Here is a 26,046-nt window from a genome sequence, read left to right as displayed (position 1 = left end):
GCGATAGAGCTATTAGCTCGGCGCTGCAGACATCATTACGAGGAGAGACGATTCCATCGTCAGCGCAGGAGCAGAGCAGGGGAGCCCTGGCAACAAGGAGAGGCACAGTCACCAGCCCATTACACCTTACAGTAAGTCATATTGTCTGTCCTATGCAACTGTTACCGCCGGCCACTGCCACTCCATTTACGCTGTTACTTTTTCTTGTTGAGCTCTGGTTAGAAAATGGCTGTAACTAGGCAGGGTCGCGCAGACGCGCTGGTTTATTCCAAAGCCTTTGAAAATGTTTACTTCGTACTCTGACCTAATTTTGTTGTGCCATAAGCATACACGGGTGTTTTGACGTGTACTCTCGTACACTTGTCATTTGTAAGTGAAAATGCAAAGTAATATTAAAGTGCGACAGAAGAGAGCGGTGGTTTCGCAAAATTGAAACCGAGCAAGGAGTACGTACACTGGCAAGCTGGGTGTCGGACAAGCGCGCTACTCGCAGTAACTGCGCCACTCTGCAAAGGAACGGCGCCGCATGTAGAGAACACTTTCTTTTGACAGTCAATTTTTGCAACTATGATCTACTTTAAATAGTAGCAGAACCATAAGTGTATACCTTTCTATCCGTCACTAGAACTCGAACTGACACGGGTTGTCAAAGCTAATTTTATCAACATTTCTGCATCGCGGAAGTGTTTTTGACATGGGAAAAGACACGATGAACAATTAACCACAGTCCAGTAAATTCGTTCGATGTTTCTAAAAACACCTACACAATGTATTGCATGCCTTGCGGTTGTTTAAATATAACTACACAATCGGTTTTCATTTACGCTAGGTTGTAAAGGATATTGGGTTTGTGCGGCCAGTGGACTACCCGTGATGTCACCCATCCAAACCCTGCTGATTATATAACGGGACCGTAGGGAACCCTGTGATAGCTGGCTATTTTTACTGTGTTTACACTCCGGAATTGCAGTAGACTATGCATCGTAAGTCGTCAGAGTCCGCATAACTATTCCCCCAAACTCAAACAGCTGTCAAATATGACTTTGCATGTTTAATGTTGTAGGTTAGGCTATATCTTTACAAACTGGGTTTTAGTGTTGCCAAAATAGATATATTTATCAATTACTGAAACTCATTTGGAGTTTGGATATCATGGACATATTTAATAATAACATCTTGGGTAAGCTATAGAAGAAAATGTCATACCACATTATTTCCGAAGTACTTGTTGCTTATGTACGTAAGCCTACCACCTTGTTACACCTAGCCTATAGTAGAGAGACTATAAAAACAGTTTACATAACGTCCACAATGACTTGTCTCATGTGCCAGATTTTGCATATGTCACACTTTGAGCCTGCAGCCCCTGTAGCACAGAGTGATTTCTTTTTATATGGGCCAATCAGGGCCATAGTATTTACAGTCAAGTTAGTAGCAGGAGTGTGGTTTGATTTGAATTGGCAGTCTGTCAAACCCCTACAGGACAGGTCTGGAGATGTTCTCTCTCTCTCTCTCTCTCTCTCTCTCTCTCTCTCTCTCTCTCTCTCTCTCTCTCTCTCTCTCTCTCTCTCTCTCTCTCTCTCTCTCTCTCTCTCTCTCTCTCTCTCTCTCTCTCTCTCTGCACATTTAAAGGTAAATCTCAACTGCAGTCTGTTGGCTCAGAGCCACTCCTACTGTATTTCAGTTCTATCAAAGTGATATGATAAAATGTGTTTATAGGTGATGAAGGTTTAGTACATGAATAGTTATATATATATGTGTATTTTAAATATATAATTCATATAGACTTGGATTTTCCTCAGTTGAAGTCACTATCAGTTAGCTTTTGTCGTCATCAGAGCAAGCTTTGTTTGACGATAATGATGCTGATCCCGTCGTAGATTGCCGTGGTCACATGACCGTGAGCGAGCCGTTTCGTTGGACCTCCCCTCCTTCAATTCCTTCTCTCATCCACTCACTTTTAAATGCTAATGAGAGGCAATTAGGAGCCAATGTGTCCTAATCACAAGGCATTCTAGTCTGCTCGGCTCATTTGTCAGAATGTGACGCATGCACACACATATAATACGTTCACGCACACACACACAAACGGACTTGCACGCAAATGTTCAGACGAGCACGCACTCACTCACTCACACGCACGCCCGCACACACACACACCTGCTGCTGAGTACTTCATCACTGGAACATTCCTCGTTCCCCTCTTTTGTTTTCGCTCTTTCTCTCTTTCTTGGTTTTCCTCGCTGACTTTCACTGTGAATGAGAGGTCAAATGCCGTCGCTGAAGCTGTGCTCGTAGTGCTACCTTTCAGAGAAGGGGAAGGAGATTTCCAGGTATTTAGGTTGGGCTTGTCTTTCACGGTCGAGTGAGAGAGCAGAGGAAGTAGGACACACATCTACGATACCCAAAAGCACCGGCTGCATGTCTTCGTGCTGGCTGTGGGACGGGATCTGGACATCAACCAACATCTAATCTGGGTGTGTGCACACAGAGAATGGGTGGGGCCACACTACCTGGTTTCAACCTTTAGAGTACACTGCAGAGCGAGTTTCAGCATTCCAGATGCCTTGGTGAACATCCACACGAGAACAAACACACAAGTGCACGCATATGAGCGATCCAAGCACGCACGCACACACACACAAACACACACACACACACACAGGGTACTAACTCACATGCACACGGACACCTACACCCACACACTCCCCCAAACACACAGGCACGGAATGCTCTCCCTCACACACACCCACACCCTCAGAGGTATGCATGAGTGTGTTAGAGGGCCCTTGCCAAGCCACGTTGCTCGGCTACTCCAATAAGACTATCAATCTAACATTGTTCTATTCTCTTTCTCCTCTCTCTCTCTCTCTCTCTCTCTCTCTCTCTCTCTCTCTCTCTCTCTCTCTCTCTCTCTCTCTTTCCCTGTCCTCCTAGCTCTTGTGAATAGTCTCTCTTTTTACTTGTTTGCCTGTCTTGCCTTTCCGTGTAGTCTCTCTCTTTCTAGCTCTGTCTCTATCTCTCCGTTTCTTTGTTTCTCTGTCTCTCTCTTTGTGTCTCTGCATCTCTCTCTTTCTGTCTCTGTCTCTAACTGTAGTATGGCTCTCTCTCCGTCTCTCTCTCTACCCCTCCCTCCGTGTCTGTCTGACTGTCTCTCCATCTCTTTCTCTTCCCTTCTCTCTGGAAGGGTGTAATTTCTGCAGTATTATGCTGGGGATGGACAGAGCGAGAGAGGGGGAGGGAGAGAGAGGGAGGGAGGGAGAGAGAGGGAGAGAAAAAGGAACAGGAGGGAAGGGCAGGAACAAAGTGGGAGGTAGAGTGAAGGGGGTATTAAAGAACAAGGAGGAGAGCGAGGGCAGAGGGTAATGCTATTAAAGAGAGAGGGAGTGTGTGTAGGAGAATTTCTGCAAGAGAGAGAGAGAGAGAGAGACGCCGGAAAAATGCGGGAGACCTTTTAATCTCTCGCTCCTTTCATCCACCCCTATTCACGGCCGCGGTGATTCAACGACACCCGTGTGCGCACACCGACTCAACCTGCCACAGCGCTGCCTTAGAGACTTCCTTTCTCTTTTCTTTTGAGCAAAAGTGATGAAAACCGGTCGTCCGTCGTGTCAGGGCTTCCCTCTTCATGTAAACCCACATTGACGTCCATACTTGTGTTAAGTATCTCGAGATTCTTTTTCCAACAACTTTCCCTCAATCTTTTCAACGGTGAGTCTGCGACCAAAATCGGGGTGGTGACCACTTTTGGACCCGATCCAAAGAAGGAGTCAGATGAATGTGAATACCTCTGTAGGTTGTAAGTCTGGCTCTTCATTTGTTGGGAACATCATGGGAGGGTTTGTCTAATGTTTACTGACTGCAGTGTCACCGGTGCCAAATGCAGACGTTGAACATTCAGTTCACTGATTTCAGCGAAAGGAGGTGTTGCTGTTGTTGGAATTGTGTCCCAGTGTTTATGCATGTGTGGTGCAGGTCGGATGAACGTGGTGTGTGAGAGTAGAACCGAAATCAATCCTGAAATCCTGAAAGGACCAGTCAATCTTTGTCCTTCACTATGGTGTGTGTAAATGGCAGAGAGAGTGATAGAGCTAGAGAGAGAGGTGGAGGGAGGGAGGGAGTGAGAGCTTGCATCGCTCTCTTGGATCGATGTTGGCCTGTGTGCCTCAACAACCATTAGAAAAATGGAAACTGTTCTCCTCAACTTGATCCATCATGGCTTCTTCGTCATACCACTGACTTTAATATCAGGCAGTTTGAAGTTTGAAGTTGAAGCAGTTGATGCAAAGTTGCCACAGGAGCAAACCATATTTTACTTTTAATCAAATGATGTATTTGATCTATAGCGACTCTATAGTTTAGCCACGAATGGAAAGCTTGAAAGTACTTTGAGGTAAAACTTGACTTTAAAATGCCCAGTTGAACAGACTTGGACTATGTCTAGTTCTCAGACTTGACACATCAAAGTCTTTCTTTAGCTGTTTGAACGTTAATTGTGTTCCTTCTGCCTATAATATAGCAATATTCTAATTTGTTCTTTTCACTCTGCCATAGCTGACTGATTAAAAAAAAAAATCACATTCAGATGAAAAAGAGGTTGGATCACGTTTGTGATATTATGGATTAAATGTAAGTTTAAACCACCAAGGGAGGAGTAACTTCAAAGAATTCTATTGTACGCTGCATACTAGAGGATTAATAGTGTCAAAAGTATATGATGCCTGGTATCAATTTCACACACCAAGTTGGCTTTACCCTTTTTCCAAAGATATCCAATCTCCAAAAATATTTGTACTACTGTATTATGCTACGAGCAAGATTTGACAATCAAATTTTACAGATTATCGTGTAAAAGTCATTCAAGTATTTTGAACCCTCTCCTCTCATGTTGACTGACTGGAACAAAACCATCCGGCAATGTGAGAGAGAAACAGTGGAGGGGTAGGAGGTCGAGTTGGAAGCCGGAAGACGACAGTGCCTCGTATGCTCTTCCTGTCTGTCCGCCGAGGGTGGTGAAGGCGGGACACATCCAAGCCTGCGCAGCCCTGGCACAGGAGAGGACTGAGCGAGGGTGTCAACAATGCCTCCAACCCTCGCCCGCCAAGGATATGCGCGGAGAGAGGAATTCAATAACAGGAAAAACGCCAGTGATACAAACGGACGTCGCAAATCGCTAAAAGCCAACCCCTGCACACTGTTGTTGTTGGCTACCGGCTCCCTGCGTTTTCTTGTTGTTGGTCTTCTCCAAGATGTGGGTGAAACGCACACGCGAGCCCCTGACAGAGCTGCACGCTTCCTGGCGTCGTCCCGTGTCGACCGGTGGTCAGAGGGTGAGCTGTTGGCCGCTGTGGAGTAGCACCCTGTCTGTCTGCTGTCTTGTGTGGAGAAACTATTTTGAGGATGGAATCAAGGCCCTTTTCACCACAAGACTGTACTTAAAAGGGCATCAGTGGGTTGAAGTCATTTCTTGGCTGGTTGAAGCTCTGACTGCTTGGCCCTGTGGATTTGGTCAGCTGGTTGACCCATTAGTTCGATTAGAGGCTTGTTGGTTGGCCGACTAGGTTGCCTTGCTTGTTGGCTGGTTATCTTGCTGATTGACGGCTTGGCTTACTGACTTGACTGGCATGCTACTCCCCTGACGTTTTCATGGGGCTTCCAGAATGAAGCTAGCAAGGATTTAGACGGAGAGAGGTTGAGTAAAACACTGGATGTGAGGATGAGATGTGAGTGTCGCTAAAAGGATGTCCCATTTCTGTCTCCCACACTCGCCTTAGATTCCAGTTGATGCTGCTGCTATCGAGGAGTGCCAGTTTAGTAGAGTGGCACTCTCTCTGCCTCTTTTGCTCTCTCCCATTCGCTCTCTCCCTGTCTCTCTCGCTTTCCCCCTTTTGCTCTCTCTGCGCCTCCCTCCTCTGCTGTCTGTCTCTCTGTCCCTATCAAGAGAAAGCCGCTCCACTTGCTCATCCTACGAGATCTCCTCGAGTGCCCCTAGTTCTGTATCTCCTCCTCTTTTCTCTACCCCTCCAAATACACAACATATCCTTTGTGGCGGACTAGAAAAGGTCGACTCGGAGCCAGACAGGCCTTTCTAGAGACATGCTGTGCCTCTGCTAGGTATACATAGGCGCTGTCACAGCAGACTGACAGAGCGATAGAGAGTGGGTGAGAGTTTTAAGTGAATGTGAGGCGATCGTGGGACGGATGAGTCCCGACACAGATGGATGAGGTTAGTCTGGAGCCCCCCTTCGTATCGACCCTGTCTCGGCCTGTCGTCCAGCTAGAGGACCTACTTCCATGGATGTGCTCAGTGTGCCAAGACACACACGCACACCTTTTTCTGACATACACGAGTGCACAGTCGCACGCACAAACTGTACATTCCTGACACACATGCACATGCAACAAGACACACAGGACTGACACGCACAAGCCCCACTCAGAGTACTTTACAGGGTACATTAAATGCTATTAACATTGTAGCTACATTAATAACTGATATGGAGTTAACTACATGGTTTTACAATTTAATGGTTATTTATTTTAAGAAGGGACAATGCACATGAATTAACATAAGCACTTCCATCATGGCAATACGTTGATATCACTGTGTATATGTTGTAATATCACAGACTTAAAGTGACTAGTCTAACATGTACTGCATTATTTAAGGAAATGACATTGTCATGTCTTTGTAGCAACTGTGTTGTTAGTTTGTACAGTTAAGGTCAAGTGTTACCCCCACACACACACCTAACACAAACACTCATGCATGTAGTGAGGCCCAAGTTGTGCCTACTTACAACGCTAGCACATGGCCCCACCTCCTGGGAACCGACCTGCATCGGAGGACTCTGGAACGGGGACTATGACGACAAGGGGTCCCTGAGTTTACCTTTCTACCCTAACCAGAACAAGTACCCTAGTCAGACATCTTGGAATGGTAGCTTGTCGTATTATACACCTGAGACCACTTTTGGTCTCAGGTGTTTTGTTTGTTTTGTCAGGATCTGCAGGCGGAGAGCTGTTTGAGTCCAGCATCATGGAAAGCCCTATTGACTGGAGAGTAGTAAAAGAAAATCAATATGCTTTGGCTGACCTCATCGCGGAAAGTCCCTCAGCCACAAGTCGGAGTTGTCTGCTGGGTCTTGGACGTCATGGCTGGATGGGTTCTCAACAATGAAGGAGGGGCTACGAGGAATGATGTTCGACACGTTTTTTTTTATACATACAACACGTTAATTCGTTTATTTCACAGGACCTACTTTGCCATTGTAGTCAGTGCGTGTTACAAAACAAGTTTAAGGGGGAATGGAATTCCATGCTCTTGCTTGAGAAAATCTTGGAAAGGACGAGAGGAAGTGACGTTTCACCGTTCCGATTTGTATGCTTGCAAGTTTTTTTGCAGTTTTTTCTCTCCCCTCCATGTCACAGGCGGTTTAACGCACGAGCCTGGGCATGTTGGCTAATGCTACATGACGTGCCATTAGCTCAGCTAGAGGCTAGCCCTGCATGCCACCTTGGCTGTGAATGTGATCTGCCCAGTGAGAGAGAGAGAGAGAGAGAGAGAGAGAGAGAGAGAGAGAGAGAGAGAGAGAGAGAGAGAGAGAGAGAGAGAGAGAGAGAGGGAGGGAGAGAGGGAGGGAGAGAGAGAGAGAGGACGGAGAAGAGAGGGAGGGAGAGAGAGAGAGAGAGAGGACGGAGAAGAGAGGGAGGGAGAGAGAGAGAGAGGACGGAGAAGAGGGAAAGACATAAAGGGGAGGGAAGTTGGCCGCTTGACAATGTGCACTACCACTGAGGGGTGACTAATAAAGGCCTTTTAAAGGCTCCGGCCACCACTTGCATTACGTCTAAGTGGGAACTCAGGTGGATGTGTGTGTGTGTGCTGGCGGGGGGTGGGGGTGGGGTGGGGGTGTGGGGGGGTTACTGTACAGCATGTGTATACAGCATACACACACGGAAAACCAAAGTTAGGTCTGAAGATGACTTGAGAAGTTAGAGACGGTGGAGAGATTAGGACTGATAGCAAAGTCATACATCTTTCAATCAGTCCAGTGCTCTGAGTCATCTATTAAAACCCACAAGAACACACACAACCATCTCCATCCAATTTACAGTGAATCGCCCTTCAGCCCAGTAGCCTAATATTATTTTCATGTTGTTCAGATTCTTTGACATACTGAGAGAAGCCTTGAAACTTAATGTAAAAGTAAATGTTCATGGTTTTTCAATAGAGCAATGGATCTCGGAGAGGAAAAAAAGGACAGCTAACTTGAGAATCCGAATTAAAAGGTAGAGCTGCCTCGGAAGACAGCTGATGTGGAACGGAGTACATCCTGTGAGACAGACCTTGCACAAGCAGCTAAGAGGTTGCTGGATTAGCGTGTTACCGCTCCACTTTCTCCTCTAAGGATCTGCGAGATTATGCTTTTTGTTTGCCAAGTGTAGCGCGTGATCAACAGCATCAGTAGTAACATTTCCCAATCTCTTGTTCCATTTTGGGGGATTGTGTGTGTGTGCTTTTTGGTGTTATCGTTGTTGTTGTTGATGGTTTAATCTTCAAACCAAGGCAAAGTTTCGCAATGGAAGGTCTTACCCGTTCCTGGACTCTTGACTATTTGCTAAATTAGTTTTTCACTGTAGTCGGTGTGCAAAGTAAGACTCATGGAAATCTACAAAAACGTTTTAATAAAATAGAAAAAATGTGCTCATTTACTGTTGTTTACTAATTCCTGGACTGAGGAACAAAGACTCCAAAATGGAGACATTTACCGCCACTATGCCCTCTTGGACCCGGGTGACTTCTTAGTTATCTACCCCAAATGTGTCCCGCAAAGTAATACACCAGCACAAAGGCAAATCTCTCCACGATCACGTCTAATCAGCGTGGTGGAAGAGGATTCACTCACCCTGGCTTTTGACTTTGTTCAATTTACCAGACACTCTCCCGACGTCGCTCTAATCACAGTTAACCGTGGGCGGGACTGAAGCTGGCTTCCTTGGGTTCCAGTTATCCCCAGTCATTTCCTTTCAAAAGGTCTTCCTGGGTAGTTGGGGTCTGACATATTTGTCGTATTGTTACATTGTTGCCAAGGGAACGGCTCTGTTCTGTACAGCGCCACAGGTAAATGGTTACCTGGGAGGAGGGGGTGGGGTGGGGGGGGGGTTGAGGGGCCGATCTGTTCTGCCACAATCACTTTGGAAGCCCCTTTGGCCCACAGCGGTTTGTCGAAAATAATGCCCTCAGCCTCCACGTGCTGCTACAATAATTTGCGAGGGCTGTGCTTGTGTTTGTGTGTGTGTGGAGAATCTTTTCAGTTTGGGCTGTGCAGTCATTTCTCCTTTCGTCTTTCGTCTCGGCTGACCTACTTTCTGTCTTTAATCATGTATGGGCTCCCGAGGTGTCTCTGTTGTGTGTGCCGGATCGGGGGAGCATGTGTGTGGGTGTTCATTTCAGTGTGTACTGTCCAAAGTGTCTGCAGAGATGTACGTACGTGTAGATGTGTGAGATTGCATGTTGAACTCCTTGACCTTCTGTCTTGCTTCATCTGTATGGGCTGTGTGTGTGTGTGTGTGTTTGTGTGAGAGTGTTTGTGTGTGTCTGGATCCACCTGTACCTCCACACACTGACAGGGCTTATCTGTTGGATTTAGAGAGGCCATGGAGTCAATATCTGAGTCATACACACACACACTCTCAGAGATGACCTTCTCAGCCAACAACCCTACAACTATGAGGTCATCTGACAAAACAAAATAAAAGCTTAGGTTCCTTCTTCAAATACGACCCTATGCTATACAGTACTACTAGTGTACTAGATCAACAATGGGGAATGGAATAGGTTGGTATAAGAGATTTGCAGTTGGCAACTTCATAAAGCCCCCCCCCCCCCCCCCCCAGGGGACATGAAGTCACAACAGGCTTTAGGTTTGGGCCCATCGTACCACTGTGGAAATCAGCAGACCTGCCTTAAGTCATGCAGCATTAGCTAATGACGGTGAGGCTATACGCAGCATGCAAACAACTTGGGTGGGTGTGTACACTGTTAGCTCTGCTGACAAGGCCCTTGCTTACATAACCAAGGTTGACGCTAGCACGGCCCTCTGGGAGTTGTAGGAGAATAACTAGAAAGGACGAGGCTGCTCGATAGGATGACACCTCATCTTTGGGGATGTTGCATTTTGAGATATAGTATCCCAAGTATTTGGGATCAAAATAAAATACAAAATAAAGATTTTTTTGTGGGCACACTACGTTACTGATAAAATAAGACATTAGGTAATAACCTAGCCAGTGTATCTTTATTTAAGAATTGTAATGTAAATATATAGGCCTAAATGGAATATAAATCCTTTAATAAATAACTAAATTTAAATAGTTATTTTAACCTGTAGTTCTGCTGAATGTGATGGTCGGCTATTCATCCCAGAACTCGTGCAATCATCCTCCTCTTCCTCCTCCTCCTGGCAAACGGAAGCAAGTTGGACATTCCAAACCATCAAAAAACGAATTGTCGAAAATTGTCGGTGACCAATTTCAACATTGTTATTCAGCAAACCTCCATTTCTGGGAAATTCAAACGTAGCTTGTTTATTCTCAGTGTAGCACTATTTGTCTTTTGTATTCCAGCAAAAAGAAGCAGTCATAATTCCCATCCGCCATGGGAAGCAATCTGGGTTTTACCTAGAAAACAAAGAACAAGGTCGTACAAAGATGACTACGCCTCATTTGTGTCTTTCGGCAGAACTTGTTGGCAGGGAACCAAGGAACGAAGGACACACACACAACAAACACACATACTGTACACGCACACACACACAAAGGCACACACACTATTTCTGTCAGCGGTGCCGTCTGGTGGGCCTTTTACGTTGTGTATTCTGTCCATTCCCTGTCCCCTGTCCTCTGTCTCAGACATCACACCGTTTGCTGTGCCACTGTCACAAGGAGCGCGTGGAAGGCTGGCATGAGCATCAGGGGCTGTGTGTGTGCATTGTTTGTGTGTGTGTACGTGTGTGTATGTGTGCGTGTTCACGACACACACACGATGTGTGTGTGTGTGTATCTGAGCACCTGTTCTGAGCGTGTATCTCTTTGTGTGCACAAAGTGTACACCTGGGATTTGCATGAACTCACTGTGTGCATGTGTGTGTGTGAGAGAGAGCACCTGGGCTGTCGGCACGAGTCTGAAATTGTCCTCTGTACCATGTGACCTGTGCTGCCTACATTCCCTAGTTCCCGTGGCCTACACTTTTGTAGAACCATTACCTCTTCCTCACCCTTACACGTGAAGTAAAACCTCAACAAAAGGAAAGAGGATGACAAAATGAAGAGGATGGCAGAAAGATGGCAAAAAGAAAGGATGGATGTATGGATAAAAACAGACAGAGAAATAAAAGAACTTGAGAGAAACAAAAAGAAGACCTTTAAAGAAAGAGGAGGAAGGAAACGGGGCCAACAAGGTGACAAACGGAGAGAGAAAAACAGAGAGATGAAGGGAGACGCATCTCCGAGGCAGAGCGCCGGAGACGCATCTCCGAGGCAGAGCGCCGGAGACGCATCTCCGAGGCAGAGCGCCGGAGATGCATCTCCGAGGCAGAGCGCCGGAGATGCGTCTCTGAGGCAGAGCGCCAGAGAGTGAGCCAAGGTGCTGGAGGAGAAAAAAAATGTGTTCTAGTAGCACATTTCGGTCTCCTAATACCTTGCAGAAAAACCCTTCTAATCCCAGTGTTATAGCTGATGTCAGTCTCACTGTCGGATTAAGCTGAGAGCGGAGTGCTGCTTTGTCCCCCCTTTCCCTCCGGCACAATTACCTGAGCGCCAGAGTGTCAGAGGCCACAGACAGCTGACAGCCTTCTGGAGTCTGTCCGTGGAGATGGGGGTGTATTTGTGTGTGTTTGTGTGTGTGTGTGTGTGTGTGTGTAAAGGGGAGTATAAAGAGCTGAATCGACCCGTGTAAGCGTTTTGGATGTACAGTAAAGAGCCACTCCGAGACTGTGCCTGTGCGCGTGCACGTCGGTTGCGAACCGTGTCCGTGTCATGTTTGTGTGTGTGCGTGCGTTCGAGTGAGTGCATTGGATATGATTTTGCAAGCATGTGATACCGTACGTGCATGCCATGCGTACGTGCCTAAATCTGCGTCCGTCGTGTGCACGTGTGCATGTATGCCGTGTGCATGTGCACACGGCATACATGCTAAACAGTACTGTGCTCGAACACGCAGCTTGTGTGTTCAGTGTTGCCGGGCGTACGTTATGTAGCCTCCCTTCTCGGAGGGTTGTATGGTCCTAGTGGGAGATCAAAGACCTGCCTCCCCTGCCTTCTCCACTTGCTGCCCCTGACTCAAGAATGTTGGCTTAATCCCTCAGGTGCTGCTTTTTGCTCTGAAGTTCGGTGAGCAACGCACACACACACACACACTCACTCACACACTCACACACTCTCACACACACACTCTCGCACGCTCCGATGTGTGATGGTGGTGCACTCCGTCGCTCTGCATCAAGCAACCCCCCGAGCTCCGTTTGTGCTTCTCCAGATCACACGACATGCACACACACACACACACACACACAAGCCCATGCAAGCATGTGCGCACACACATCTTTTTCTGGGAGGCATGTGGTGCGATCGAGTCTCTGGTGTGAATCCTCTATTGTACTCTCCTACAAGTCAGTAATTTTAGGAGGTAATGTTGTCATCTACAAACCAAGAAGAAACAGGAGCGGACATAAGAGAATTAATGGGAAATCATGAAAGGGAATCTACTGTAGCCCTAAATTACAATTGCTGTGTAAACTGAGCAAAATAAATTGACAAGTTTCGTTTTCTGTGAATATGGGTGTGGACGTGTGTGTGCACAAGGGCACGCAAGTGTGTATGCCTGGACACTTTTACCTTTACTCAGTCACCATTACCTGAGAAATCTGCTTTGCCAGCATTTCTGACGCTCACCCTTGAACCCCACTATCTGTATTGACAAGCTAGTTTTGTGTGTGTGTGTGTCTTTGTGTCAGCACAGAAAAGCGTGATCGTCAGCTACACAAAAATGAATCTGGACACTTGTTTCATAGGATTGGAGGTGAACTTTGACCCTTCTGTGATAAAACTCTGACCAGCCAAGTTATGCCAATTATATTGTCTTACAATGCATCTGTGTATGTTTGAATTTGTTAACTTGTTCAACCTTCAGAGACCGTAACAGATCCACTTCGTGTAATCAGAAGTTTGTTTTTCGAGAGTGAAATAGACCCCTTCGTTTTTTTTTGTCTGTAATGGCTACCTTGTGAATGGATCTCAACAGGCGTGAAGACAAAACATGTAGTGTGTGACACACAACAAGACTCTTACATGAGGGGCCTACACTCCCAGAGGTCCTCAGTTGCTATGACTACATATCTCGGAGTAGTGTAGCCTTCTCTAGTGGCTGAGTACCAAAGACTGACTGACTGACTGCCTGGCTGTCTGATCTGGATGGCTAATTAGGTGGCAGAAGGGTAGGCTGACAAACAGGCTAAATGGTAGACAGGCTAAATGGTAGACAAATAAGCAGGGAGACAGACAGGCAGATGCGCATGACTGTCACTCTCAATTGATTAAATGACTTCCTGGCCATTTGTTCTCCTGCCATCCCGTCTTTCTGTTGTTTCTTGTCCTGTTCCCCTTTGTGCTCTTGGTTATTATTGTCATTTACCTTTTAGCCATTCAGTATTACTGGTATTAACAGACTGTACTTCATTCTCGAGAAATCTTTACACATTTGTCATTATCAAAAATCTTTGACTGCAACTTTGTTGTGACTAGTTACTTTGCATGGAATAAGAGGACTAGAAGTAAAATGAACTGCAGTGAAACACATCTGCAGAAAGCAGGTGAGGTTCTAGACCATTTCAACGGGGGCAGGCCAAGCTGGGGCCAGTTGTACTCATAGAGGGGCCAGTTCCATTAAGCATTATGGTTGTCATCTTTCTTCACAGCATTGCAGGCATTAACAGGGAAAATACCATGTTTATTAATTATTCAGGCTTTACATTTAGGGGGGCCACAAGGGGGTCCAAGATTGTTGTCACAGAGGCACTGCCCCCCCCTGCCCCCCCTCCTCCTTGCCCCCCCCCCCCCCCCCCCTCCTAGAACCACCCCTGGCAGTAAGTGTTACAGTATGTGTTAGCAGCTGTTAGCAAGTAAATTGTTAGCTAGCATGTTAGCCTTAGCCAGGTTAAGTGGGTACACTGCAGCTGGCCTGGCTGTGCTTCCTCCACCTATGGCCTTGTGTTCCCCTTAGCCAGCTGCATTCTGTGCATGTGTGTGTGAGTGAGTGTGTTGATGTGTGTACAGACAGAGAGAGGGAGAGACAGTGGACCAATGGAAGAGCTGGCCAAGAGGGGCAGGGCGCCACCGACACACCCCTGTAAGCTCAAGCACTCAAACACACACACACACACACACACACTCGTAGTGAATGTCCTGTGTGACAGAGACAGGGAACTGAAACCGATGCCCTCCTCCCTGCTGAGTCAGGGGAAAAATATGCAGCGCACAACGTGTGTGTGTGGTTGTGTATAAGGGTGTGTGTGTGTGTAAGAGGTGTATGCTATGAGAGGCCGTATAGGCCATAATTCATACTTGGTCTCACATACATGCCATGACCTCACATATATACCATTATACTCTCACATATATACCATTATACTCTCACGTATATACCATTATACTCTCACATATACACCATTATACTCTCACATACACGCCATGACCTCACATATATACCATTATACTTTCACATATATACCATTATTCTCTCACGTATATACCATTATACTTTCACATATATTCTCTCTCATATAGACAAGTATTCTCTCTCACATAGACAAGTATTCTCTCTCACATAGACAAGTATTCTCTCTCACATAGACAAGTATTCTCTCTCACATAGACAAGTATTCTCTCTCACATACACAAGTATTCTCTCTCACATAGACAAGTATTCTCTCTCACATAGATAAGTATTCTCTCTTACACATCCTGTTATTCTCTTACATATAATAACTTTCTGTTTCACACATACTATTTGTCTCTTACATATATTGTCATACTTTATTATGATGGTGCATATAAGACGGTATTTTTGTGTGTGTAAGAGAGTATGCCAGTTTATGTGCAAGAGTATAATGGTGTATATGTGAGAGTATAATGGTGTATATGTGAGAGTATAATGGTGTATATGTGAGAGTATAATGGTGTATATGTGAGAGTATAATGGTGTATATGTGAGTGTATAATAGTGTATATGTGAGAGTATAATGGTATGTATGTGAGAGTATAATGGTATATATGTGAGAGTATAATGGTATATATGTGAGAGTATAATGGTGTATATGTGAGAGAATAATGGTGTATATGTGAGAGTATGATGGTATATATGTGAGGTCATGGCGTGTATGTGAGAGTATAATGGTGTATATGTGAGAGTATAATGGTATATACGTGAGAGTATAATGGTATATATGTGAGAGTATGATGGTATATATGTGAGGTCATGGCGTGTATGTGAGATCAAGTATGAATTAAGGCCTATACGGCCTCTCATACATATGTTGTTCCTTGTGCTGGCCTGTGTACGTTTTGATGTTGCTTGGTTTTTTGTGTATTGGTGCGTGCAGGCGTGTGTGTCTGTCTTTTTTTTAGTCCTGTGTTTGCTCAATGACAAAAGCCCTTATCTCCAGTAGTGTCTCACTCTCATATCAACCTTGGCACCACTGCACTACTTTGTAACTGGCACATTACTCCAGGTAATTCTATGAATGATTAATGTGTAGAATAGGAACTGAGATAATGTTACACATTCATCTACTTCACCCCTAGACCTTCTATAATTCAACTAGAAAAAAGTACAAGCCTTATGGAAGAAAAAGTTGACTTTTAAGGGAATATCAACAGTAGTACTCTGACAATAAATACTTTTGTTGCCAAATTACTGGAAACACTTCTCCAATGTTGCATTGTGTACATGAAAAAGAACGCATCTCAAACTTCCCTTGAGTTGGACAGTGTTGCAGTTCCATGCCCCTCTCTGTCGTAGGCACAAACAGGTAGTACGAGTTCATAGTATACGTTTCCACCCCGAGGGAACTCACTGATACCTAATCAGCTGACCTGGTTTCTGTCGCCTCGGAGACAAGAGACATCTGCCCTTAACCCGAGGCCTGTCCACATTCAGCAGGAGATGACCTCCAGGCTTTATAGATTTTGCAGAGCCCTTTCCCCGTTAGTACAGTAGAACACTAGTAGTACCCTGCCATCCTACTGCTAGACAAACTAGTATACGCCTCCTTCTCCGAGTGTCTTACAACAATAAGCAGGACTACCAGAACCTCCCCATGGCTGAGAAATAAAAATGTTAGTGAAACAAAAAGAAAATGCCGTGCAGCAGAGAGAAAATGGAGGAAAACAAAGATCACTACCCACTACAATATCTACAAAGATACACTAACCACCTATAACAAAACCATCCGTCTAGCAAGGAGAGAATATTTCTCCAACATTATTACAGAAAATGCCAGAAATTCCAGAGTTCTTTTCTCCACCATTGACCAGCTGCTAAACACTGTCCCTGCTCCACCTCCATCCTCAGTAGTTAAATGTGAAGAGCTTGCTTTGTTCTTCAAACAAAATAACTTTGATCAGAGCTAGTATTATTAATAGTGGGGTCGAAACTGACATCAGTAGATTCTGCAACATAACCATGAGCACATTTACCTGTATCACACTTAGTGAACTTTCCAAAATTGTCAGCGAATCTAACTCCACAACCTCAGATATTGATCCTATACCCACAACATTCTTTAAGAGAGTGTTTGATAGTGTCTCAGGTCCGGTGCTAGAGATTATAAACACATCCCTTAGAACTGGCGTTTTCCCAGATGCCTTCAAAACAGCTGTTGTAAAGCCCCTATTAAAGAAACCCAAATTGGATAACAGTCTACTTGCAAATTACAGACCAATATCAAACCTTCCATTTATTAGTAAAGTACTGGAAAAGATAGTTTTAGTCCAATTAAATTCTTTTCTTGAAGAAAATAACATCCTGGAAGTCTCGCAGTCAGGTTTCAGGAAATATCACAGTACTGAAACTGCTCTCACCAAAATAATTAGCGACCTCAGACTAAACTCTGATGCAAATAAAGTCTCTATCCTTATCCTGTTAGATCTCAGTGCAGCATTTGATACAATTGCTGCAATTCTTGTATGAAATGTGCTATATAAATAAAGTCTTACTTACTTACTTACTTACTTACTTACTTACTTACTTACTTACTTACTTACCATACATATGGTATAATCGTTCAACAATTATTACCACTTCAACTATACCATAATGACTACCTCTACTAATCTTACATTTCCATTCATTCATTTCGTAGACACCTTTTTTTACAAAGCGCCGAACAAAAGTGCATAATATAGTAAGTGCCGCAGATAATCAAGGACAAGATTTGAACTGAATTACAGTGGTGGCTTCAAGGAACAATCAGTGCAGCAACAAAATATGATATTTGCAAAACAAGGTCGCAAACAGGTACATTTTGCACATACCACAAGAAGAAGAAACTAGAAAGAGACAGTTGAAGGGTGATATGACGGATGGGCAGGCAAACAGCTGGAGATGTACTTGAATGGAATGCAATTTCCTACTGTACTGTGTGATTAATCCCCGAAGGCTTCGCCCAGTTGGCCATGCTAATTGCACTGTTACTACTACTACAACGACTTCTGTTAGGGGGAAACTACAGCAACAGAAACTGAGAGAAGAAACAAGATGCCAAGGTCGATTCCAAATGATGTGACTCCCAGCAGACCAAAGGCTGAGGAGGAGGACCAAGCACTTGCGTTTGTATCCTGACAAAATACCCACGAAAAAGAACCTTGTGAAGAAACGACTGTGTGATTCAGATAAACAAAGCGTGGTTACCATGCCTACATGGCGGGCATCTATAAATAGTGGCGAGTGTTTGTTCTGGTGAATACTCCTGTAGGGAGGGAGAGCAATAAGGAGAGAGAGAGGGAGTGAGGGAGGGAGGGAAAGAGAGAGATGCTCCTTGAAGTTAAAGTCAAGATAATTACAAGTACGAAATGTATAATAATTGTAGTTGAAACACTTTCACGGTACATAAAATGGGAAGTTACTCTCCTATTGAACTGTACTAGAAGTGATCATTTACTTTACTACTAATCTTGAACTCTGTCGCAGAGGTTTTTGAGAGAATCAATCGTTAAGCTGACGTTGGGTGAAGTACAGAGTTCATGTTTATTTGAAGTATGACGTATACATAACAACATTACCAACGTAACCATCATTGACACACAAACATAAAACATGACACAAAGACAATTCCATACAGCTCCATCTAGCATTCTAGAATGGAAGCGGAGAGTCCAGCAGACACCACCACTACCCAGCTGATGGCCCTGGGGCCCCCTCTTGACCTTACTTAAACTAGCCACAGGATGTTCTCTATCAATGAACAAAGGAGCTTACAGCTTACCACTTATTAAAACACACACATTGTACATATGTCCTCAAATTCTTTCAAACTCTTCACTGCTGGGCTTACCTAAAGTTGATTGAATGTATTTTTATGGCGTAGTTACTGTTGTCACTTTCACAACATTGGCAAAATGAACACCCCTCTCCTTTCTGTCTCTCCTGTTTTCCAGGGAATGGTGAGGACACCTGGAGACAGACAGACACGGACAGATAGAGCAGGAATTTTGGACGGTCCCCTCCTATTGGCGGAGAGCTTCAGAAGACCCACCTCTGACTGCAGCCCTGGTTGGTCACCTGTCTTCAACTGAACAGGCTCCGCCCACTTGGCCTGGGCCGTACCGCCTCCACTACCCTGGTAAAACCTGCCTCAGAAACACTTGGAATGACACTTGTGGTTGCGATGGTGTGAGAGGGAAGGGTATAGCCTATTGGTGTTTTTGTCTGGTGGCATGCACTAGTCGTGTCACATGTTTGTCCAGTGGGATAAAGTGTGTACGGGGGTTAGGTGGGGGGGATGGGGGGAGGTTGGGTCGGGTGTATTTGTCTAACAGAGTGGTTTGAGAATGCTAGTGAAGGAGGTGGGAATATTCAGGGAGCGACTGTGTGATGTCTGTGTGTGTGTGTGTGGTGTCTGTGTGTGTGTGGTGTTGGTGTGTGTGTGTGTGTGTGTGTGCGCATGCACGTGTGTCTCAGAGGACGGTGCCGTAGTCAGTGGCCAGTGGTGCGTACCAAGCCCTTCAGGACTGTCGGATATGCTTTGAGTTCTGACAGAGAAACCTCTCTCTCTCTCCCTCACTCTCTCTTTCTCTCTCACTTTCTCTCTCATTCTCTCTCCCTCTCTTCCTCATTTTCTCTCTCTCCCGCCCTCGTTTTCTTTTCTTTCTTTCAACATTTTTAGAACCGACCCTCCTCTTTTTGCTACTCCACGACACCTCTTTTCCTTTTTTATTCTGTGAAGGGAATATTTTCTCGCCGTCTCTCTCAATTCCCGCTCTCTCTCTGTCTCACTCTCTAAATGGACTGTTCTCTCCACCCTCTTCTATGTCTCTCGCACTCCGTCTGTTATTTGGAATCTGCCCTCCTTCACCTGTCTCTTATGAAGAGCACATCTTCATTTATTTTCTCACATCTGTCGGACCTCACCCCCCCCCCCCCCCCCCCCTCCCTCCACTTGGCGAGTGCTGTCAAAAGATGCAGCCATGTCATCGTGATGAGTCGGATATATTTTTCCGCTATTTCTTCTGTCCAATAACCGTCGAAAGATCGTCATCAATTATCTTGAGGAAGAGCTACGTCGGTTTATCATGCTGATGGTTATCAAATAGATTGCGAATGGATGATATTACTCTCGAGTCTAGACCTGTGATCCATGACCAATCTCAGTTCTGAAAAGATGGATCTTGATCTTTCCCCCCAGTTTGCAGCTTGTATTCTGAAGACGTTTGACTTCAGTGCAAACAGCAAATGAGTACAAAATCCACAAGCAGAAATGCCAAACCAGCCTCATATCTCAACATCTCGCTCTCCACTGATGAGGTTCTCTGATATTTCAGAAAAACAAGCCCCTCCAATCAGACGGCAGCCTGAGATCTTACTCCCAGTGTGTGTGTGTGTGTGTGTGTGTGTGTGTGTGTGTGTGTGTGTGTCTGTGAGTGTGTGTGTAAGTGTGTGTTTGTGTGTACATTGGTGGGGATCCCTCTCTGTGTTCTCCATACTGGCTTCCAGGTCTAGACTTGCTACTGCGCAGTGCAGGGAGATCACTCCTGCCTGGGGGGTCATCAGCCCGACCTTCGACCCCTGATACCCCAGGAGGAGGAGGATTGGGAAAGGAGGGGAAGGGAGGAAGGAAGAGGAGCGGGGTGGGGAGAGAACGGAGATTAGGGGGAGAACGACGGGGTGTGGACAGGGCAGCAGATGGATGGGGTGGTTGAAATGAGAGAGAAGGGGAGGGAGGGAGATGGAGAGAGAGAGGGGTAGAGGGAAACCTGGCTCGCTACCAAACACTGTTCGGAGTCTCCCTTCTCCCCGCTCACAGGACCATAGAGAGGTACTTAACCACAGGAGATGTTCCCCTCATCGTTGTGCTCTCTCTCTCTCTCTCTCTCTCTCGCAAGCCAGCACTCAAACACACACCCACACCCACACGCCGCACCAACTCGGAATACTAATCAATTGGTTAATTACCTGGGTCAACGTTGCTGAGTTGATCCTCTCAGCTCAGCCTTGTGGTGACCGATGACACAGGCGTGGAGACGGACGAATGGGGGAGAGATGAAAGGAGAGACTCTCTCCGGGACAGCGACAGGCCTACAGGTCAACACTCTCTCTCTGGTCCTGCTAGAGAACAGGTCACATGACCTCTACTGGGGAGAGGGAAGGAGGGGAGAGGGGGAGGGGTGTAGGAGAATATGGGTGGAGAAGTCTCAGGCCATTTCAGTGGAAGTACTAACGACTTCCACTTAGAAACCCCTTTTCACAAATCACTGAGGCATTCACCCACCATTCCGTTTTACCTTCCCTCGATGACATGGTTTTTATTAGTAAATGGTTGTCGGAAATTCCAACCTAAACTTGAAAAGGCCATGTGTAGGTAATACTGTCTGTAATTCCCAGTGCAGCCTAAGAGCTGGGTGAATGTTAACAAATGGAAAGTTTTGTAGTGCAATTATCAACAGGATCTTCCTACTGTAACGACAAGTGCCTCATGGGAACTAATCAGTGCGTGTCAGCTTGAACACTATGTTCCGTGCTTAGTGCATCATGGACAAAACATGATCGTTCTGTTCTGTGTGTGTGTGTGTGGGGGGGGGGGGAGGTTCCGTGCTGTTGTGGTTGTGGTTGCTTATAAGGCTAAGCACACACACGGACTGACGTGTCAAGCTGACGGATGGCTGGACACAAGGCACAAGGCCTTGGCCTACTGTGCTGTAAAAGTGTGTGTGCGTTTGCGTATTGGCATGTGATGATGCTATACACATGTGCATGGGCGCGAGCCTGTATGTGTGTTTATTTGCACACTCCACGCCATGTTTTCAAGTCATCCATCGCGTATCCATGCCTGCAAGATGGCATGTTTATAGGCTGTAATATTTCTATATTATTTATTGACTTTTGGCCCAACTTGAGTTTCCATCTATTTTTCCACGCACCCTTTGCCATTTATCAGGGTGTACTGGAGGATGACATCATCTGCTAGGTTTGATATTCCTAATTTGCCGCAACAATCTGATCGCAGAATGCTGCCATTCCTGCAGGGAATCCCCTTCCTCCCTTCACATCCTCCGGTGCCACCAACACGGAACAGACATAATCAAGCTTTTATTGCTCACTATACAGATGAACAGCTGGCTCAGGAGTAGATTGTGTTCCGACAGTGGGCCTAAAGGTGCTCCAAGTAAACAAATATCATGAGGTAAACCAATATTATGAGTAAATAAATACATCGTAATTTTAGGAAACATAAGACCCTTTATGATCAGGAGTTGACTTCCTCATGTAGGTAAGTTTGCCTCAAACCTCAAACATACAAGCCCCCAAAAATGTTTTATTACAGAAACATCAATCCTCTCTGTAATTAAAGTCAAATGCACTGGTGGTACTGTACAATTAGTAACATGAACATTGAGCATGAACTTTCTCAACACACATTAGCGAGTGCTTATATGTCCCATGTGTGCCGTATTTTAGCAGCTGAGAAAACTGTATTCATTCATCCAATGCTTTGATTCAAAGTGACAGGCAGTGAGTTCTTGTGGGACAAAACCCACAAGGCAATTGACACGGTGGTACAGGAGTGGAACCTGCAGGAGGTGTGGGACCCAGCGTGCAGCACTGCAGGATGGAACTTGGTTACAACTTACCTGGTAGGGCCGAGCAGTATTCAAAATGGTATTCGCAAAGTCACTCTACGGAAATAACACCTTATCACAGAGAGCCACCCTGGAGCCCACTCACCACTGAACCCCTATTATCAGGAGACTCTTGGCTCCACTTTCGATACTGTTGCATTTAAAGGTGCTAATAGCCCGTTGGGTTAGCCAAGCTAATACCTCAGTGGGAGCTTTTAGACTGTAATGTAGCTAATGTGTCCTCAGCACGGCTCCCTCGCTCAGACTCAAGGAAACCGAAGCAGAAGGAGGCATCAGTGGAACGATTTATGGTGGTGGTGTCGTCGTAGCTAGCGAGTGGCGGCCATGTTTTAAGCCCCTTGTTTAGTTTTAGCATTTAAATATAGGTTTTGTAGCTTTCAATCTCTTTCAGGGAGGATTCGTGCTGCTTTAGTTGTTTAACATGATATAAGAAGTTGAATGATCATTTTCCATCTTAAGGTCACACAAATGATAACGGCTCTTGTTAATTGGGTGAAACCAATTACCCCTTGACCTTCAACTGAATACGCAATGACATAAAACACGTTGTGCCACATCTGTTTGAAACCGTTTCAACGTCAGAATGTCCCTCCAACAGTTGACACGTTTTGCACTGGGAGTGTACCATACACTACATGTGACTGATTATTTTACTGTACATTTCTGTTGGCTCTGAAACGTGGGTGTGATTACGCGAAGCGGTTACATAAACGTGCTCAGGACAGGACAGGAAAGGGATAAGGGGGCGGGGGAGACCCAAAGGATACCGAATAGTTGTTTTGTTTTTTTTTACGGGGGGGGGGGGGGCATTGTGAGAATGCGAGCAAACATACTACAAGGGTAAGTGTGTGTGCGGGAGGGAGGGAGGAGGTGTGTGGTGTTGCGTGGGGGAGGGAGGAGGTGTGTGGTGTTGCGTGGGGGAGAGAGGAGGTGTGTGGTGTTGCGTGGGGGAGAGAGGAGGTGTGTGGTGTTGTGTGGGGGAGAGAGGAGGTGTGTGGTGTTGTGTGGGGGAGGGAGGAGGTGTGTGGTGTTGCGTGGGGAGGGAGGAGGTGTGTGGTGTTGTGTGGGGGAGAGAGGAGGTGTGTGGTGTTGTGTGGGGGAGGGAGGAGGTGTGTGGTGTTGCGTGGGGGAGAGAGGAGGTGTGTGGTGTTGTGTGGGGGAGAGAGGAGGTGTGTGGTGTTGCGTGGGGGAGGGAGGAGGTGTGTGGTGTTGCATGGGGGAGAGAGGAGGTGTGTGGTGTTGCGTGGGGGAGAGAGGAGGTGTGTGGTGTTGTGTGGGGGAGAGAGGAGGTGTGTGGTGTTGCGTGGGGGAGGGAGGAGGTGTGTGGTGTTGCATGGGGGAGAGAGGAGGTGTGTGGTGTTGTGTGGGGGAGGAGGAGGTGTGTGGTGTTGCGTGGGGGAGAGAGGAGGTGTGTGGTGTTGTGTGGGTGGGACGTGTGTTTGTGTGACAGCAGAGATTTACATCAAACAAATGCCTTATGCTTCAGGTCATTGCGATTGACAAAAGCCTGGAGAGGATGAGGTATTGAGTTGACATGTAGACACAATTGCACATAGACGCAGCCCCGGCTTTGACCCCCGTAAAATCAAGTCAGACATGCCTTGGTATGTCTTCGTGTAGTATTTCTATTTTCACATGGCAGCTGTTTCTGCCTTAACTCTGCTCTGAAAACTGCTCCCTCTACAGACTGCTCACGCAACTAACTGCTTTCGATGTAAGATAGAATGTACAGCAAGCCGGCATCCAATACTTTTTTGTATCCAATGTGCTAACAACAGGTAATGGGGCTTGCACCCAGACGGGTTAAAGTTAGGTTTAGGATTAGCCCAATAGATTTGCAGTACGCTAACAAAATAGGGCGGAACACCGGTCATTATTGATAAATAAACCCTGACATCGCTCTGAGTCTAGGGTGAAAAAATACTTTAGAGAGCAGTAACACTCTCTCTCTCTCTCTCTCTCTCTCTCTCTCTCTCTCACTCTAAATTACTCTCTCTCTCTCTGTCTTTTTCACTCACTCACTCACTCACTCACTCACTCACTCACACTCTCTCACTCTACCTGTGACCTCCCTGACAATATGGTGTAGAGTGGCTTCCTGTGACATCTGTGTGTGTGTTTGTGTGTGTGAATCTCATTTACCCTAACCACATTAAGGTGGAGATAATCCACTACCGAACAGTCATCCATGGGTCAGCCTCGGGTGTGTGTGCGTGTGTGTGTGTGCATGTTTGTGTGTCCGGGCATCAGTTTTTGTGTGATTGCACTGCTTGTGTGTGCATTTGTGATCACACTGTGCTTCTGTGTGTGTGTGTGTGTGTCCCATGTTTGTGGATCCTGATAGGGAATACACGCTGCCAACCAAACAGCCACCATCGCTCTGAATGGAGTCTAAGGTGAAAAAAGACTTTAGACAGCAGTAACGGTCTCTCTCTCTCTCTCTCTCTCTCTCTCATCTCTCTCTCTCTCACTCTCTCTCTCTCTCTCTCTCTCTCTCTCTCTCTCGCTCGCTCGCTCGCTCGCTCATCTCTCTCTCTCTCTCTCTCTCTCTCTCTCTCTCTCTCTCTCTCTCTCCTCTCTCTCTCTCTCTCTCTCTCTCTCTCTCTCTCTCTCTCTCTCTCTCTCTCTCTCTCTCTCTCTCTCACTCTCTCTCTCTCTCTCTCTCTCTCTCTCACTCACTCACTCTCTCTACCTGTCACCTCGTTTTATCTGTCATCTTTCTCGCTCACTTCCCCTCACACACACTCTCTCCTCCCCATCTCCCTCTTCCTTCTCCTGTCTAAGGGTCAGCTGCTTAGCAGAGAAGGGCAGCACGACACAATATTACAGTAATACAGATCAACAAATCCATATCCATCCTCATAAGTGCCATTTCCAGCTGTGTATGTGCTCATTTCAAGTCAGGTGTTGGATTAGGTGAGCAGTTTTGTCCGTTTCATCGTGGACAGGCGTTGCCAGGTTTCTTGTCTCTACACCCTCCTCTCAGGTGCTGGTTGTAATTCATTCTTATGAGGCGTATTGATTATATAAGGACTATAAGAATCTCCTGACAATGAGTCGTGTAGAGTGGCTTCCTGTGACGTGTGTGTGTGTTTGTGCGTGTGAATCTCATTTACCCTAACCACATTAGGGTGGAGATAATCCACTACCGAACAGTCATCCATGGGTCAGCCTCGGGTGTGTGTGTGTGTGTGTGCATGTTTGTGTGTCCGGGCATCAGTTTTTGTGTGATTGCACTGCTTGTGTGTGCATTTGTGATCACACTGTGCTTCTGTGTGTGGGGGTGGGGGGGGGGGGGGTGGTGTGTATATAGGACATCCATTAATTCAGTATTGTCCTTGGGGACACATTTGGCCCCACACTACAACAGTTCTATTATGGCATACGCCCCACGAGCATTCAGACACTCATTATTTACTGCTGTGTACAAGCCCAACCCTGAAGTTTATCCACCTTACCCTCGTCTAAGGTGGCCAGGCAGACAGACAGACAGACAGGCAGACAGACAGGCAGACAGGCAGGCAGGCAGGCAGGCAGGCAGGCAGGCAGACAGGCAGACAGCCAGGCAGACAGACAGGCAGACAGACAGGCAGACAGTGACACCTTGATTAGAAAAAATGAGGGTCTCTTTCCTCA

The 26,046-nt window shown here is 46.1% G+C and overlaps 1 protein-coding gene across 1 annotated transcript in view; it reads left to right on the top strand.

Annotated features, from left to right (window-relative positions):
* atxn1a (ataxin 1a) overlaps positions 1-26,046 on the top strand; it is a 68,655-nt gene continuing 42,609 nt past the window's right edge. The window contains exons 1-2 of the mRNA XM_062446144.1: positions 1-131; positions 18,712-18,896. The gene's annotated coding sequence lies outside the window, so the exon portion shown is untranslated. The remainder of the gene's footprint in view (positions 132-18,711; positions 18,897-26,046) is intronic.

Source organism: Osmerus eperlanus, chromosome 20 (genome assembly GCF_963692335.1).
Source record: "Osmerus eperlanus chromosome 20, fOsmEpe2.1, whole genome shotgun sequence".
Taxonomy (NCBI): domain Eukaryota; kingdom Metazoa; phylum Chordata; class Actinopteri; order Osmeriformes; family Osmeridae; genus Osmerus; species Osmerus eperlanus.
Note: the sequence above shows the minus strand (reverse complement) of the source record. Positions and strands in the feature narration are given on the sequence as shown.